Source organism: Tachyglossus aculeatus, chromosome 11 (genome assembly GCF_015852505.1).
Source record: "Tachyglossus aculeatus isolate mTacAcu1 chromosome 11, mTacAcu1.pri, whole genome shotgun sequence".
NCBI lineage: Eukaryota > Metazoa > Chordata > Mammalia > Monotremata > Tachyglossidae > Tachyglossus > Tachyglossus aculeatus.
Genome location: NC_052076.1, coordinates 28,909,852 through 28,924,926, shown reverse-complemented (window position 1 = coordinate 28,924,926; position 15,075 = coordinate 28,909,852). Strand labels below are relative to the sequence as shown.

At 47.2% G+C, this 15,075-nt stretch overlaps 1 protein-coding gene across 5 annotated transcripts in view; it reads right to left on the bottom strand.

Annotated features, from left to right (window-relative positions):
* The window catches only part of CBX1 (chromobox 1), a 58,649-nt gene that overhangs the window by 18,654 nt on the left and 24,920 nt on the right, over nt 1–15,075 (bottom strand). The window contains exon 1 of one of the 5 annotated variants that reach the window (XM_038753868.1): nt 3,450–3,464. The exons of the other annotated variants lie outside the window; for them this stretch is intronic. The gene's annotated coding sequence lies outside the window, so the exon portion shown is untranslated. Of the gene's footprint in view, nt 1–3,449; nt 3,465–15,075 lie in introns of those variants that run through there. 5 annotated transcript variants of the gene reach the window in all.

Genomic DNA, 15,075 nt, shown 5'->3' with positions numbered 1-15,075 from the left:
TTACAGATGATTATTCTGTTGGTGGCTACAACAAAATAATCAGGTGGACAAACTTGAAAATGATGATGATGATGATGATAATAATAATAATAATAATGGCATTTATCAAGCGCTTACTATGTGCAAAGCACTGCTCTAAGCGCTGGGGAGGTAACAAGGTGATCAGGTTGTCCCACGGGGGGCTCACGGTCTTCATCCCCATTTTCCAGATGAGGCCACTGAGGCACAGAGAAGTGAAGCGACTTGCCCCAAGTCACACAGCTGCCAATTGGCAGGGCTGGGATTTGATGCAGAGTACCGCTGCGTCAAAATGATACTCCTTAAAGCAATCAATCAATCAATCAATCAGTCGTATTTATTGAGCGCTTACTGTGTGCAGAGCACTGTACTAAGCGCTTGGGAAGTCCAAGTTGGCAACATATAGAGACAGTCCCTACCCAACAGTGGGCTCACAGTCTAAAAGGGGGAGACAGAGAACAAAACCAAACATACTAACAAAATAAAATAAATAGAATAGATATGTACAAGTAAAATAAATCAATCAATAAATAGAGTAATAAAGCACTCAGTCAGGTCTCGCTGTCCGACCTCACCTCTCTGATCTCCTACTACAACCCAGCCCACATTTTGCTCCTCTAATGCCAAGCTACTCGCTGTGCCGCAATCTCGTCTAGATCTCCGCCGACCCCTTGCCCTCTTCCTCCCTCTGGCTGGATCTCCGTCATCATCATCATCATCATCAATCGTATTTATTGAGCACTTACTGTGTGCAGAGCACTGTACTAAGCGCTTGGGAAGTACAAATTGGCAACATATAGAGACGGTCCCTGCCCAACAGTGGGCTCACGGCCTAGAAGGGGGAGACAGAGAACAAAACCAAACATACTAACAAAATAAAATAGAATAGATATGTACAAGTAAAATAAATCAGTAAATAAATAGAGTAACAAAGCACTCAGTCAGGTCTCACTGTCCGACCTCACCTCTCTGATCTCCTACTACAACCCAGCCCACATTTTGCTCCTCTAATGCCAAGCTGCTAGCTGTGCCTCAATCTCGTCTACATCTCCGCCGACCCCTCGCCCTCTTCCTCCCTCTGGCTGGATCTCCGTCATCATCATCATCAATCGTATTTATTGAGCGCTTACTGTGTGCAGAGCACTGAACTAAGCGCTTGGGAAGTACAAATTGGCAACATCTAGAGACGGTCCCTGCCCAACAGTGGGCTCACAGTCTAAAAGGGGGAGACAGAGAACAAAACCAAACATACTAACAAAATAAAATAAATAGAATAGATGATATGTACAAGTAAAATAAATAAATATTGGGCAGACCAACAGCGCTTTCAAAACTCTGCTAAAAATCTCTTCCAAGGGGTCTTCCCTGATGAACCTCTCATTTCCCCTTCCTCCTATCTCTTCTGCATCTCCTATTTATTTTTGCTCCTCTAATGCCAAGCTACTCGCTGTGCCTCAATCTCTCCCCCTTTTAGACTGTGAGCCCACTGTTGGGTAGGGACTGTCTCTATGTGTTGCCAATTTGTACTTCCCAAGCGCTTAGTACAGTGCTCTGCACATAGTAAGCGCTCAATAAATACGATTGATTGATTGATTGATTGATTGATTTGGACCTGTACCCTTTAAGCCCTTCCTCTGCACCCCACCCTCAGCCCCACTTTCTACGTACATAATCTATCATTTATCTTCACGTCCGCCTGTCTCCCCCTCAAGATTTTAAGATCCTTGAGGGCAAGGGACAGGTCTGCCAACTCTGTCTTGCGAAGTCTCCTCGCAAGGCTCCATAAATGCCTTGATTGTGAGCGACAGCCTGTTGTAATCAAGAGAAGCACCTTTGGGAATCCTGTTAAGAGTCCCGGGCCTAATGGGACATATTTACAACACTTTTCTCACATGTTTATTAAATGTATTGTCTCAAATAGTTATTGTTATATTGAACTCTCCCGTGCAGTGAGTCCAGGGCTCTCTGCACACAGTAAGCACTAAATAAAGACGACTGATTGACCAAAATGGAGCTTCTGGCCCAACAGAAGCATGGTATCTGTCGTGCGCTTACTATGTGTCGAGAACCGTTCTAAGAGCTGGGATAGACACGAGTCCCAGTCCCACATGGGGTGGTTCGGGTGTCTAAATTGGAGGGAGAACGGGTATTTAACCCCATTTAGCAGCTGGGAAAACTGAGGCCCAGAGAAGTGTAGCGATTTGCCCAAGGTCACACAGCGGCAAGCGGCAGGGCTAGGTCTGGAGCCCGGGTCCTCGGACTCCTAGGCCCGAACGCTTTCCGCTAGGCCATACTGCTTCTCATCGGGTCACAACCCCTATTCCATTACTTTGGCACCGACAATCATCATCAATCGTATTTATTGAGCGCTTACTGTGGGCAGAGCACTGTACTAAGCGCTTGGGAAGTCCAAGGTGGCAACATATAGAGCCAGTCCCTACCCAACAGTGGGCTCACAGTCGAAAAGGGGGAGACAGAGAATGCGATGACGGAGACCTACGATGCATCTAAAGCTGCCCTAGATGGTGGAAAAGACACACAGAAAAATAGATTGAAAAACGGGTTTGCTTCCCAACAGCCACACAAATGAAGGAGGTGGGGCTGGAGGGAGGAAGTCAGAAGCCCTTCATTTCACATCATCATCATCATCATCATCAATCGTATTTATTGAGCGCTTACTATGTGCAGAGCACTGTACTAAGCGCTTGGGAAGTACAAATTGGCAACACAGAGACAGTCCCCACCCAACAGTGGGCTCACAGTCTAAAAGGGGGAGACAGAGAACAAAACCAAACATACTAACAAAACAAAATAAATAGAATAGATATGTACAAATAAAATAGAGTAAAAAATATGTACAATATGTATTCACATCTGACTTGTAACTTGTACAACTTGTACTTCCCCAACTTGTACTTCCCAAGCGCTTCGTACCGTGATCTGCACACAGTAAGCGCTCAATAAATACGATTGATGATGATGATGATGATGATCTGACCGTCTAAACAAGCGCTGCTCAGCAAGATAGCTGGACTACTCTAATGCCCCCTCACCCAGGAAACAGAAATTCACCCACGCCGCCGGGTTTCCGAGACCCCGGCTCTCCTTCACCTGCCAATTACTCTTGGGGGAAGCTGCTCTTGGGCCAGAAGCTCCATTTTGGTCCATCAATCGTCTTTATTTAGTGCTTGCTGTGTGCAGAGAGCACTGGACTAAGTGCATCATCATCATCAATCGTATTTATTGACCGCTTACTATGTGCAGAGCACTGTACTAAGCGCTTGGGAAGTACAAATTGGCAACATATAGAGACAGTCCCTACCCAACAGTGGGCTCACAGTCTAAAAGGAGGAGACAGAGAACAAGTGCATGGGAGAGTACAATATAACAATAAACAGTCATTCAATCAATTGTATTTATTGAGCGCTTACTGTGTGCAGAGCACTGTACTAAGCGCTTGGGAAGTACAGGTTGGCAACCTATAGAGACGGTCCCTACCCGACAACGGGCTCACAGTCTAGAAGGCAGATCTCCTCTTGTGATACTGCTGGGAAAGCTGGAAAAACGAAAGAGGGTGCAAGAAGAGGGAGGGACTGTAGAGGAGCGGGGAATATTTTACTAAGATCAATCCCGATGGTTTCAATTTTGTCAAAGTACAAGGCCAAGTCTTTAGAGGAAGAAGGACGGAGGAGGAAGAATAGAGAAGCAGCGTGGCTCAGTGGAAAGAGGCTTTGGAGTGAGAGGTCATGGGTTCAAATCCCAGCTCCGCCAATTGTCAGCTGTGTGACCTTGGGCAAGTAACTTCACCTCCCTGGGCCTCAGTTAACTCATCTGTAAAATGGGGATTAAGACTGTGAGCCCCCCGGGGGACAACCCGATCACCTCGTAACCTCCCCAGCGCTTAGAACAGTGCTTTGCCCATAGTAAGTGCTTAATAAATGCCATTATTGTTATAAGGAAAAAGGTCTCTGGGCAAAGGGGAGGAGATGACTGAAAGGAGGGAATATCAAAATGAGACAGGACAGGTTCAGTCATAAAGGTATAGAGGGTAACTAGGTTGGAGAAGAGGTGGAAGTGATGGGCCAAAGGAGTGTGGGAAAGAGGGCTATAGCACGAGAAATGAACAAATGACAAAGAGGACAAAATGTGGGCAAAAGAGAAAGAAGAGAGATCGACAGCGGGAAAGAGAGAAAGGTTTCTTCTTTCTTCCTTTAAGGGCAACTTCTCTGGGCCTCAGTTACCTCATCTGCAAAATGGAGATTAAAACTGTCAGCCCCCCTTGGGACAAACTGCTCACCCTGTAACCTCCCCAGCGCTCAGAACAGTGCTTTGCACATAGCAACTGCTTAATACCATCATTGTTATTATTGGATGAATCAAGTCACAATCCCTACCCACAACAAGCTTAATAGTCTAGAGTCTACAGTCTAGTTGTTGCCAACTTGTACTTCCCATTAGTACAGTGCTCTGCACACAGTAAGCACTCAATAAATACGATTGATGGATTGATAGAGGGGGAGACACAGAACAGAATTAACAGAACAGACATTAATAGAAATAAATAAATTACAGATAGGTGCAGGGTCATCCTCTCATCTTAAAACTATACCTATGAAGGCTTCCCTCAAAATTAAAAAAAAAGTCATTCATTTGATTGAATGTATTGAGCGCTTACTGTGTACAAAGCACTTGGGAAAGTGCAAAAGCAGCATGGCTCAGTGGAAAGAGCCCGGGCTTTGGAGTCAGAGGTCATGGGTTCAAATCGCGGCTCCGCCAATTGTCAGCTGGGTGACTTTGGGCAAGTCACTTCACTTCTCTGGGCCTCAGTGACCTCATCTGTAAAATGGGGATTAAGACTGTGAGCCCCCCTTGGGACAACCTGATCACCTTGTAACCTCCCCAGCGCTTAGAACAGTGCTTTACACATAGTAAGCGCTTCATAAATGCCATTATTATTATTATTATTATTACAAAACAACAGACCTATTTCCTGCCCACAATGAGCTCATAGGCTAGAGGTGAGCTCACAATCTAGAGACCAGCTAAAATTGGATTTTATCCAATTGTAAAAAGTTTTTTCCCCCTCTGACCAAGGTGATTCTGTGAAGCTGCAAGGCAGCAGCGAGTCACTGAGCAGCAGTTAATAATAATAATAATGGCATTTATTAAGCGCTTACTATGTGCAAAGCACTGTTCTTCTAGACTGTGAGCCCACTGTTGGGTAGGGACCGTCTCTATATGTTGCCAACTTGTACTTCCCAAGTGCTTAGTACAGTGCTCTGCACACAGTAAGCGCTCAATAAATACGATTGATTGATTGATTGATTGACTGTTCAAGTGCTTGGGGAGGTTACAAGGTGATCAGGTTGTCCCACTTGGGGCTCATAGTCTTAATCCCCATTTTACAGATGAGGGAACTGAGGCCCAGAGAAGTGAAGTGACTTGCCCAAAGTCACCCAGCTGACAAGTGGTGGAGCCGGGACTTGAACCCATGACCTTTGACTCCAAAGCCCGGGCTCTTTCCACTGAGACACAAGTCGCAGAAGAAGCTTTCTCCTCCTCCTCCTCCTCCCCCTGCCTTTTCAATCTCCCCAGAACACCGCTCCCTTCCCGTGCGCCCCTCAAACCCACTCCTTGGGCAAGTCACTTAGCTTCTCTGTGCCTCAGTTACCTCAACTGTAAAATGGGGATTAAGACTGTGAGCCCCACGTGGGACAATCTGATCACCTTGTAACCTCCCCGGCGCTTAGAACAGGGCTTTGCACATAGTAAGCGCTTAACCAATGCCATAATTATTGATTATTAATCCTCAGTCTGCTCCACTTGCTCACCCCAGCTCCCCAAACATCATCATCATCATCAATCGTATTTATTGAGCGCTGGGTGCAGAGCACTGTACTAAGCGCTTGGGAAGTACAAGTTGGCAACATATAGAGACAGTCCCTACCCAACAGTGGGCTTGCAGTCTAAAAGGGGAGATGGAGAACAAAACCAAACATACTAACAAAATAAAATAAATAGAATAGATATGCACAAGTAAAATAAATAAATAGAATAATAAATATGTACAAACATATATACATATATACAGGTGCTGTGGGGAAGGGAAGGAGGTAAGATGTGGGGGTGGAGAGGGGGTGAGGGGAAGAGGAAGGAAGGGGCTCAGTGTGGGAAGGCCTCCTGGAGGAGGTGAGCTCTCAGTAGGGCCTTGAAGGGAGGAAGAGAGCTAGCTTGGCGGGTGGGCCCACTGTTGGGTAGGGACTGTCTCTATATGTTGCCAATTTGTACTTCCCAAGCGCTTAGTACAGCGCTCTGCACATAGTAAGCGCTCAATAAATACGATTGATGATGATGAGGGCATTCCAGGCCTGGGGGATGACGTGGGCCGGGGGTCGATGGCGGGACAGGCGAGAACGAGGTACGGTGAGGAGATCTGCGGCAGAGGAGTGGAGGGTGCGGGCTGGGCTGGAGAAGAAGAGAAAGGAGGTGAGGTAGGAGGGGGCGAGGGGATGGAGAGCCTTGACGCCCAGGGTGAGGAGTTTCTGCCTGATGCGCAGATTGATTGGTAGCCACTGGAGATTTTTGAGGAGGGGAGTAACATGCCCAGAGCGTTTCTGCACAAAGACAATCCGCGCAGCAGCGTGAAGTATGGAAGCCACTGGCTCTACTTCCCCCTCCCCGGGTCTCTTCTCCACAGGGCGGTTTTTCAGAATTGAATCATCTGAACAGCTGTGCCCAGCCGTCCCCGCTCCAAATGGCAGCAGCCTGGCAGGGGGTGGAAACCACAGGGTTGGGGGGGACAGAGGCCTGGCAATCAGAAAGCAAAGGCTTCTGCCGACACTGCCGCCAGCCCCTTCCCGGGGCCCCCCTTGATGCCTGCTGCTCTTGCAGTTGAATCCCAATCTGGCCTCGAGGGACACTCAGACAATCCCCATCCAGAGCGATCCGGCGGTGGATGTGCCGAGCGCACAGCACTGGACTGGGAGAGTACGATACTAAGCGCTTGGGAAGTACAAGATGGCAACATATAGAGACGGTCCCTACCCAACAGTGGGCTCACAGTCTAGAAGAGCGTATCATCATCATCAATCGTATTTATTGAGCGCTTACTGTGTGCACAGCACTGTGCTAAGCGCTTGGGAAGTACAAATGGGCAACATATAGAGACAGTCCCTACCCAACAGTGGGCTCACAGTCTAAAAAAAATATATATGAGAAGCAGCGTGGCTCAGTGGAAAGAGCCCGGGCTTTGGAGTCCGAGGTCGGGGGTTCAAATCCCGGCTCCGCCAACTGTCAGCTGTGTGACTTTGGGCAAGTCACTTCACTTCTCCGTGCCTCAGTTCCCTCATCTGTAAAATGGGGATTAAGACCGTGAGCCCCCCGTGGGGCAACCTGATCACCTTGTAACCTCCCCAGCGGTTAGAACAGTGCTTTGCACATAGGAAGCGCTTAATAAATGCCACCATCATCATCATATAGCTTTAATTCTATTTGTTCTGACGGTTTTGACACCCGTCTCCATGTTTTGTTTTGTTGTCTGTCTCCCCCTTCTAGACTGTGAGCCCGTTGGTGGGTAGGGACCGGCTCTGTATGTTACCGACTTGTACTTCCCAAGCGCTTAGTACAGTGCTCTGCACACAGTAAGCGCTCAATAAGTACGACTGAATGAATACAACGGAGTGGGAGGACACTGCCCACAAGGGGTTTATAGCCCACAGGGGGAGAGAGATATGAAAATATATTACCGATAGCGAGACAGAGAAGCTGAGTGGCCTAATGGAAAATAATAATAATAATGATGGTATTTGTTAAACGCTTACTATGTGCAAAGCACTGTTCTAAGCGCTGGGGGGATACAAGGTAATCAGGTTGTCCCACGTGGGGCTCACCGTCTTAATCCCCATTTTACAGATCAATCAATCAATCAATCGTATTTATTGAGCGCTTACTGTGTGCAGAGCACTGTACAGATGAGGGAACTGAGGCACAGAGAAGTTAAGTGACTTGCCCAAGGTGTCACAGCTGACAAATGGTGGAGCCGGGATTCAATCAATCGTATTTATTGAGCGCTTACTGTGTGCAGAGCACTGTACTAAGCGCTTGGGAAGTACAAGTTGGCAACATATGGAGACGGTCCCTACCCAGCAGTGGGCTCACAGTCTAGAAGGGACTGTTCTAAGCACTGGGGGGGATACAAGGTGATCAGGTTGTCCCATGTGGGGCTCACAGTCTTCATCCCCATTTTACAGATGAGGGAACTGAGGCACAGAGAAGTTAAGTGGCTTGCCCAAGGCCACACGGCTTACAAGTGGCTGAGGCGGCAATCGAATCCATGACCTCTGACTCCCAAGCCCGCGCTCTTTCCACTGAGCCCCGCTGATTCGAACCTATTCATTCATTCAATCGCATTTATTGAGCGCTTACTGTGTGCACAGCACTGTACTAAGCGTTTGGGAAGTACAAGTTGGCAGCATATAAAGATGGTCCCTACCCAACAACGGGCTCACAGTCTAGAGAAGCAGCGTGGCTCAGTGGAAAGAGCCTGGGCTTTGGAGTCAGAGGTCATGGGTTCGAATCCCGGCTCTGCCACTTTTCAGCTGTGTGACTTTGGGCAATTCACTTAACTTCTCTGGGCCTCAGTTCCCTCAACTGTAAAATGGGGATAAAGACGGTGGGCCCCCCTTGGGACAAGCTGATCACCTTGTAACCTCCCCAGCGCTTAGAACAGTGCTTTGCACATAGTAAACGCTTAATAAATGCTATCATTATTATTATTATTATTATTATTAGAGGGGGAACTTATGACCTCTGACTCCCAAGCCCGTGCTCTTTCCACTGAACCACGCTGCTTCTCTATAGCGTTTGGGCCTGGGCTCTAATCTTGGTTCGGCCACTTGCCTGCTGGGTGACCTTGGGCCAGTCGCTGTACTTCTCTGGGCCTCGGTTCTCTCATCCTATAAAATGGTGATTAAGGCTATGAGCCCCATGTGAGGCAGGGACTGTGTCCAACCTGCCAACCTTGTATCTGCTCCGGTGCTTAGTACAGTGCCTGGCAGTCATTCAATTGTATTTATTGAGCACTTACTATGTGCAGAGCACTGTACTAAGCACTTTAAAAAATCATCAAAAAAAAAGCAGCATAGAAGGGTATACCTGATAACCTTGTAACTGCTCTAGTGCTTATTCATTCATTCATTCATTCATTCAATCGTATTTATTGAGCGCTTACTGTGTGCAGAGCTCTGTACTAAGCGCTTGGGAAGTCCAAGTTGGCAACATATAGAGATGGTCCCTACCCAACAGCGGGCTCACAGTCTAGAAGGGGGAGACAGACAACAAAACAAAACATATAACAAAATAAAATAAATAGAATAAATATGTACAAATAGAGTAATAAATACGTACAAACATATATACATATATACAGGTTAGTAGTACACTGCCTGGCACATTGATTCATTCAATCGGATTTACTGAGCACTTACTGTGTGTACAGCACGGTAATAATAATAATGGCATTTGTTAAGCGCTTACTATGTGCAGAGCACTGTTCTAAGTGCTGGGGAGGTTACGAGGTGATCAGGTTGTCCCACGGGCGGCTCACAGTCTTAATCCCCATTTTACAGATGAGGGAACTGAGGCCCAGAGAAGTGACTTGCCCAAAGTCACACAGCTGACAGTTGGCATTGTCAGGATTTGAACCCATGACCTCTGACTCCAAAGCCCGGGCTCTTTCCACTGAGCCATGCTGCTTCTCATGAACCTGTATATATGTATGTACATATTTATTACTCTATTTATTTTACTTGTACATCTCTATTCTATTTATTTTATTTTGTTAATATGTTTGGTTTTATTCTCTGTCTCCCCCTTCTAGACTGTGAGCCCACTGTTGGGTAGGGACCGTCTCTGTATGTTCCCAACTTGGACTTCCCAAGCGCTTAGTACAGTGTTCTGCACACAGTAAGTGCTCAAAAAAATACAACTGATTGATTGCTTGATTCTGGTACTAAGCACTTAAAAATATCATTAAAAATAGGATATGGACATAAGACCTGAGTACTGTGAGCTACAGGGTGGCGTCCAAAATACTTAAGGGCTCCACCACCAAGAACAAGAAGCAGTGTGGCCTAGTGGATAGAGCCCAGGCCTGTGAGTCAATCAATCAATCAATCGTATTTATTGAGCACTTACTGTGTGCAGAGTCAGAAGGACCTGGGTTCTAATTCCGGCTCTGCTACTTGTCTGCTGGGTGACCTTGGACGAGCCGATTTTATTTCTCTGGATCTCAGTAACCTCATCTGTAAAATGGGGATTATGACTGTGAGCCCCACATATGACATGACCATGTGCCTGACAATAATAAATATATTATTTAGGGAAGCGGCGTGGCTCAGTGGAAAGAGCCCGGGCTTTGGAGTCAGAGGTCACGGGTTCAAAATCTGGCTCTGCCAATTGTCAGCTGTGTGACTTTGGGCAAGTCACTTCACTTCTCTGGGCCACAGTTACCTCATCTGTAAAATGGGGGATTAAGACTGTGAGCCCCTCCGTGGGACAACCTGATCACCTTGTAACCTCCCCAGCGCTTAATAAATGCCATCATTATTATTATTTATTATTGATAATAATAAATACCATTAAAAAACTACTTAGTCGAGGCGGAGGGAAAGGTGGGAAGGGAAAACGGGGGCTTATTACAGGAAGTCTTAGAATCTCCAACTTGCCTGATTCCCTCGGAAGCCCCCCGTGTCAACGTCAATATGATAACCATGGGAATCAGAAGTTCGTGGGTTCTGATCCTGACTCTGCCACTTGTCTGCTGTGTGGCCTTGGGCAAGTCACGTCACTTCTCTGTGCCTCAGTTACCTCATCTGGAATATGGGGATTGAGACTGAGAGCTCCATGTGGGATAGGGACCGTGTCCAACCCAATTTTATCACCTACTTGTTTTGTTTTGTTGTCTGTCTCCCCCTTCTAGACTGTGAGCCGGTTCTTGGGTAGGGACCCTCTCTATATGTTGCCTATTTGTACTTCCCAAGCGCTTAGTACAGTGCTCTGCACACAGTAAGCGCTCAATAAATACGACTGAATGAATTTGCATCCAAGAAACTAGTTCCCAACACCAACGAGTAACAAATGCATTGGTGGAGGCTTGGTCTGTGTGCTGGGCCATTTTGGGCAGTCAGCCCGGACCCTAAAATAATGCCCGATCTCATTCTCACCCTTCCATCTGTCACTAATGGTCAGTCCTATTCTTATTATGGTATTTAAGCGCTTACTATGTGCCAGACACTATACTAAGCGCCGGGGTGGACCTGAGCAAACTGGGTTGGACACCCGTGGGGCTCACAGTCTCAATCCCCATTTTCCAGATGAGGTAACTGAGGCCCAGAGAAGTGAAGTGTCTTGCCGAAGGCCACACGGCAGACAAGTGGCGGGCTTAGAACCCGTGGCCTTCTGGCACCCAGACCTGTGTTTTATCCGCTATGCCACGCTGATGCCGCTCAACTGTGTCAGCCCAACCAAATCCATTCGGGTAGTTGGCTGCGTCAGGGTTTTTGGATGGGGAATGGGCACATCAGTGGCAGACCCCAGAGTTTCCCGGTCCAAATCCTCCAGGGCAGGGCTGCCAAAGCTCCTGACGACGTTTGCAAGTCCAAACATGGAGCGGTCTGACACGGGAATTCTTCCACAACTGCCAGGAAAATTTCAACGTCAAAATCCAGAACCACTGGTGCCATCCCAGTGAATTCAAGGGGAACAATGGTGGCTTCCTCCTCCAGGAGTAAAGTTGCACTACAGAGGATTGGGCACCCAGAAAATTATTGCGGTTATTTTGCTTTTTAAAAAAAATGCAATTGGTTAAGCGCTACTCAGGCGCCGGGCACTGTACTAAGCGCCGGGGTAGATACAAGCGGGACACAGTCCCCCATCGGGCTAATGGTCTTAATCCCCCATTTTACAGGTGAGGGAACTGAGGGACAGAGAAGTGAAGTGACTTGCCCAGGGTCACCCAGCAGATAAGTGGGACAATTTGATCACCATGTATCCCCCCCAGCGCTTAGAACAGTGCTCTGTACATGGTAAGCGCTTAACAAATGCCATCAAAAAAAAAAAAAAAGTGGCAGAGCTGGGACAATATCCCAGGTCTTTCTAACTCCCAGGCACGTGCTCTATATATTAGGCCAAGCTGTCTCTTGAAAGAAAAACCTGTGTTGAAAAGAAATAAAAAAGAAAGAAAAAGAGAAAAAGTCAGTCCCTCGATGGTATCCCACAACCCCTGGAGGAAGTGTGAGGGGGAAGCAAAAGGAAATGTAATGATGGTAATATTTAAGTGCTTACTATGTGCCAGACACCTGTACTAAGAATTGGGGTGGACACAAGCAAATCGGATTGGACACAGTTCCTGTCTCACAGGGAGCTCACGGTCTCCATCCCCATTTTACAGATGAGGTAACTGAGGCCCAGAAGTGAAGCGACTTGCCCAAGATCACATATCAGACAAGTGGCAGATCCGGGATTAGAACCCACGACCTTCTACCTCCCAAGACCACGCTCTAACCACTACGCCATGGTGCTTCCCATGTGATCATCATCATCATCAATCGTATTTATTGAGCGCTTACTGTGTGCAGAGCACTGTACTAAGCGCTTCGGAAGTACAAGTTGGCAACATATAGAGACAGTCCCTACCCAACAGTGGGCTCACAGTCTAAAATGGGCTCACAGTCTAAAGGCGGTTGTTGGATCTTACAGTCCGGTGCTCTGCACACAGAAAGCGCTCAATAAATACAACTGAATGAATCTTCTCTATGTTCCACTAAGTGCCTTGTCCAACTACTTGCAAGAACAAACCTCGCGCTTCATATCAATCCACCAGTGGTATTTATTGAGCTCACACTCTTCCCCTTCCTCGAAAAACTCCAGTGGTTCCTCATCCACCCCTGCATCAAACAAAACCTCCTCACTGTTGGCTTTAAAGCAGTCCACCACCTTGCCCCCATCCTACCTCACCTTGCTACTCTCCTTTCTACTCTCATCATCATCAATCGTATTTATTGAGCGCTTACTATGTGCAGAGCACTGTACTAAGCGCTTGGGAAGTACAAATTGGCAACATATAGAGACAGTCCCTACCCAACAGTGGGCTCACTTTCTCCCCTAGTGCTTTCCCACTGGGCCTCGACCTCGCCTTTATCCCCCACCTGTATATATGTATGTACATATTTATTACTCTATTTATTTTACTTGTACATATCTATTCTATTTATTTTATTTTGTTAGTATGTTTGGTTTTGTTCTCTGCCTCCCCCTTTTAGATTGTGAGCCCGCTGTTGGGTAGGGACTGTCTCTATATGTTGCCAATTTGTACTTCCCAAGCGCTTAGTACAGTGCTCTGCACATAGTAAGCGCTCAATAAATACGATTGATGATGATGATGATGATCCCCCACGTCCTGCCTCGGGCCTGGAACGCCCTTCCTCCTCAAATCCGGCAGACAGCTTACTCTCTCCCTCCTTCAAAGCCTAACCGAAGGCCCATCTCCTCCAAGAGGCCCTCCCAGATTAAGTTCCACTTTGCCTCATCTCCCATGTCCTTCTGCGTCACCTTGACCTGCTCCCTTGGCTCTCCCCCCGGCCGGCCCCCGGCCCCACAGCACTTATAATAATAACGATGGCATTTATTAAGCGCTTACTATGTGCAAAGCACTGTTCTAAGCGCTGGGGAGGTTACAAGGTGATCAGGTTGTCCCACGGGGGGGCTCACAGTCTTCATCCCCATTTTACAGATGAGGGAACTGAGGTCCAGAGAAGTGAAGTGACTTGCCCAAAGTCACCCAGCTGACAAATGGCGAAGCTGGGACTTGAACTCATGACCTTTGACTCCAAAGCCTGTGCTCATTCCACTGAGCCACACTGCTTCTGTCCATATCTGTCATTTTATTTATTTGTACTGATTTCTGTCTCCCTCCAAGACTGTAAGCTTGATGTAGGCAGGGAAGGTGACCGTTCATCATCATCATCATCATCACCATCAATCGTATTTATTGAGCGCTTACTATGTGCAGAGCACTGTACTAAGCGCTTGGGAAGTACAAATTGGCAACATATAGAGACAGTCCCTACCCAACAGTGGGCTCACAGTCTAAAAGGGGGAGACAGAGAACAAAACCAAACATCCTAACAAAATAAAATAAATAGAATAGATATGTACAAATAAAATAAATAAATAGAGTAATAAATATGTACAAACATATATACATATATACAGGTGCTGTGAGGAAGGGAAGGAGGTAAGATGGGGGGATGGAGAGGGGGACGAGGGGGAGAGGAAGGAAGGGGCTCAGTCTGAGAAGGCCTCCTGGAAGAGGTGAGCTCTCAGTAGGGCCTTCATTGTTGTACTGTCCTCTCCCAAGTGCTTATTGCAGTGCTCTGCACACAGTAAATGCTCGATAAACACGACTGACTGACTGAATACTAAGCCCTTGGGAGAGTACAATGTAACAGAGCTGTCCACAAGGAGTTTTCTGAAGAAATCTAATCAGGTGAGGCTATTTATGGCTCACCAATTAAAATAACTGCGCTTAGAACAAGTGCTTTGCACAAAGTAAGCGCTTAACAAATGCCAACATCGTCAATTAAAATAGGACCCTTCAGGGCGCTTTCTAGTCACTTCAGAAGCAGTGTGGCCTAATGGATAGAGCACGGGCCTCGGAGTCGGAAGGATTTGGGCTCTAATCCCGACTCCGTCATTTGTCTGCTGAGTGACCCTGGCCCAGTCGCTTCACTTCTCTGCGCCTCAGTTTCCTCAACTGAAAAATGGGATTGAGACTGTGAGTCCCGCGTGGGACAGGGACCGCATCCAACCTGATTTGCTTGTATTCAACCCAGCGCTTATTATCGTGCCTGGCACTTAGTAAGCGCTCAACAAATACCATTTGGGGGGGGCAGACCCAGCTGCCCTCTCAGCTTGTTGTGGGCAAGGGGTGTGCCTGTTATATTGTTGTAATGGACTCTCCCAAGCGCTTAGTATAGTGCTCTGCACACAGTAAGCGCT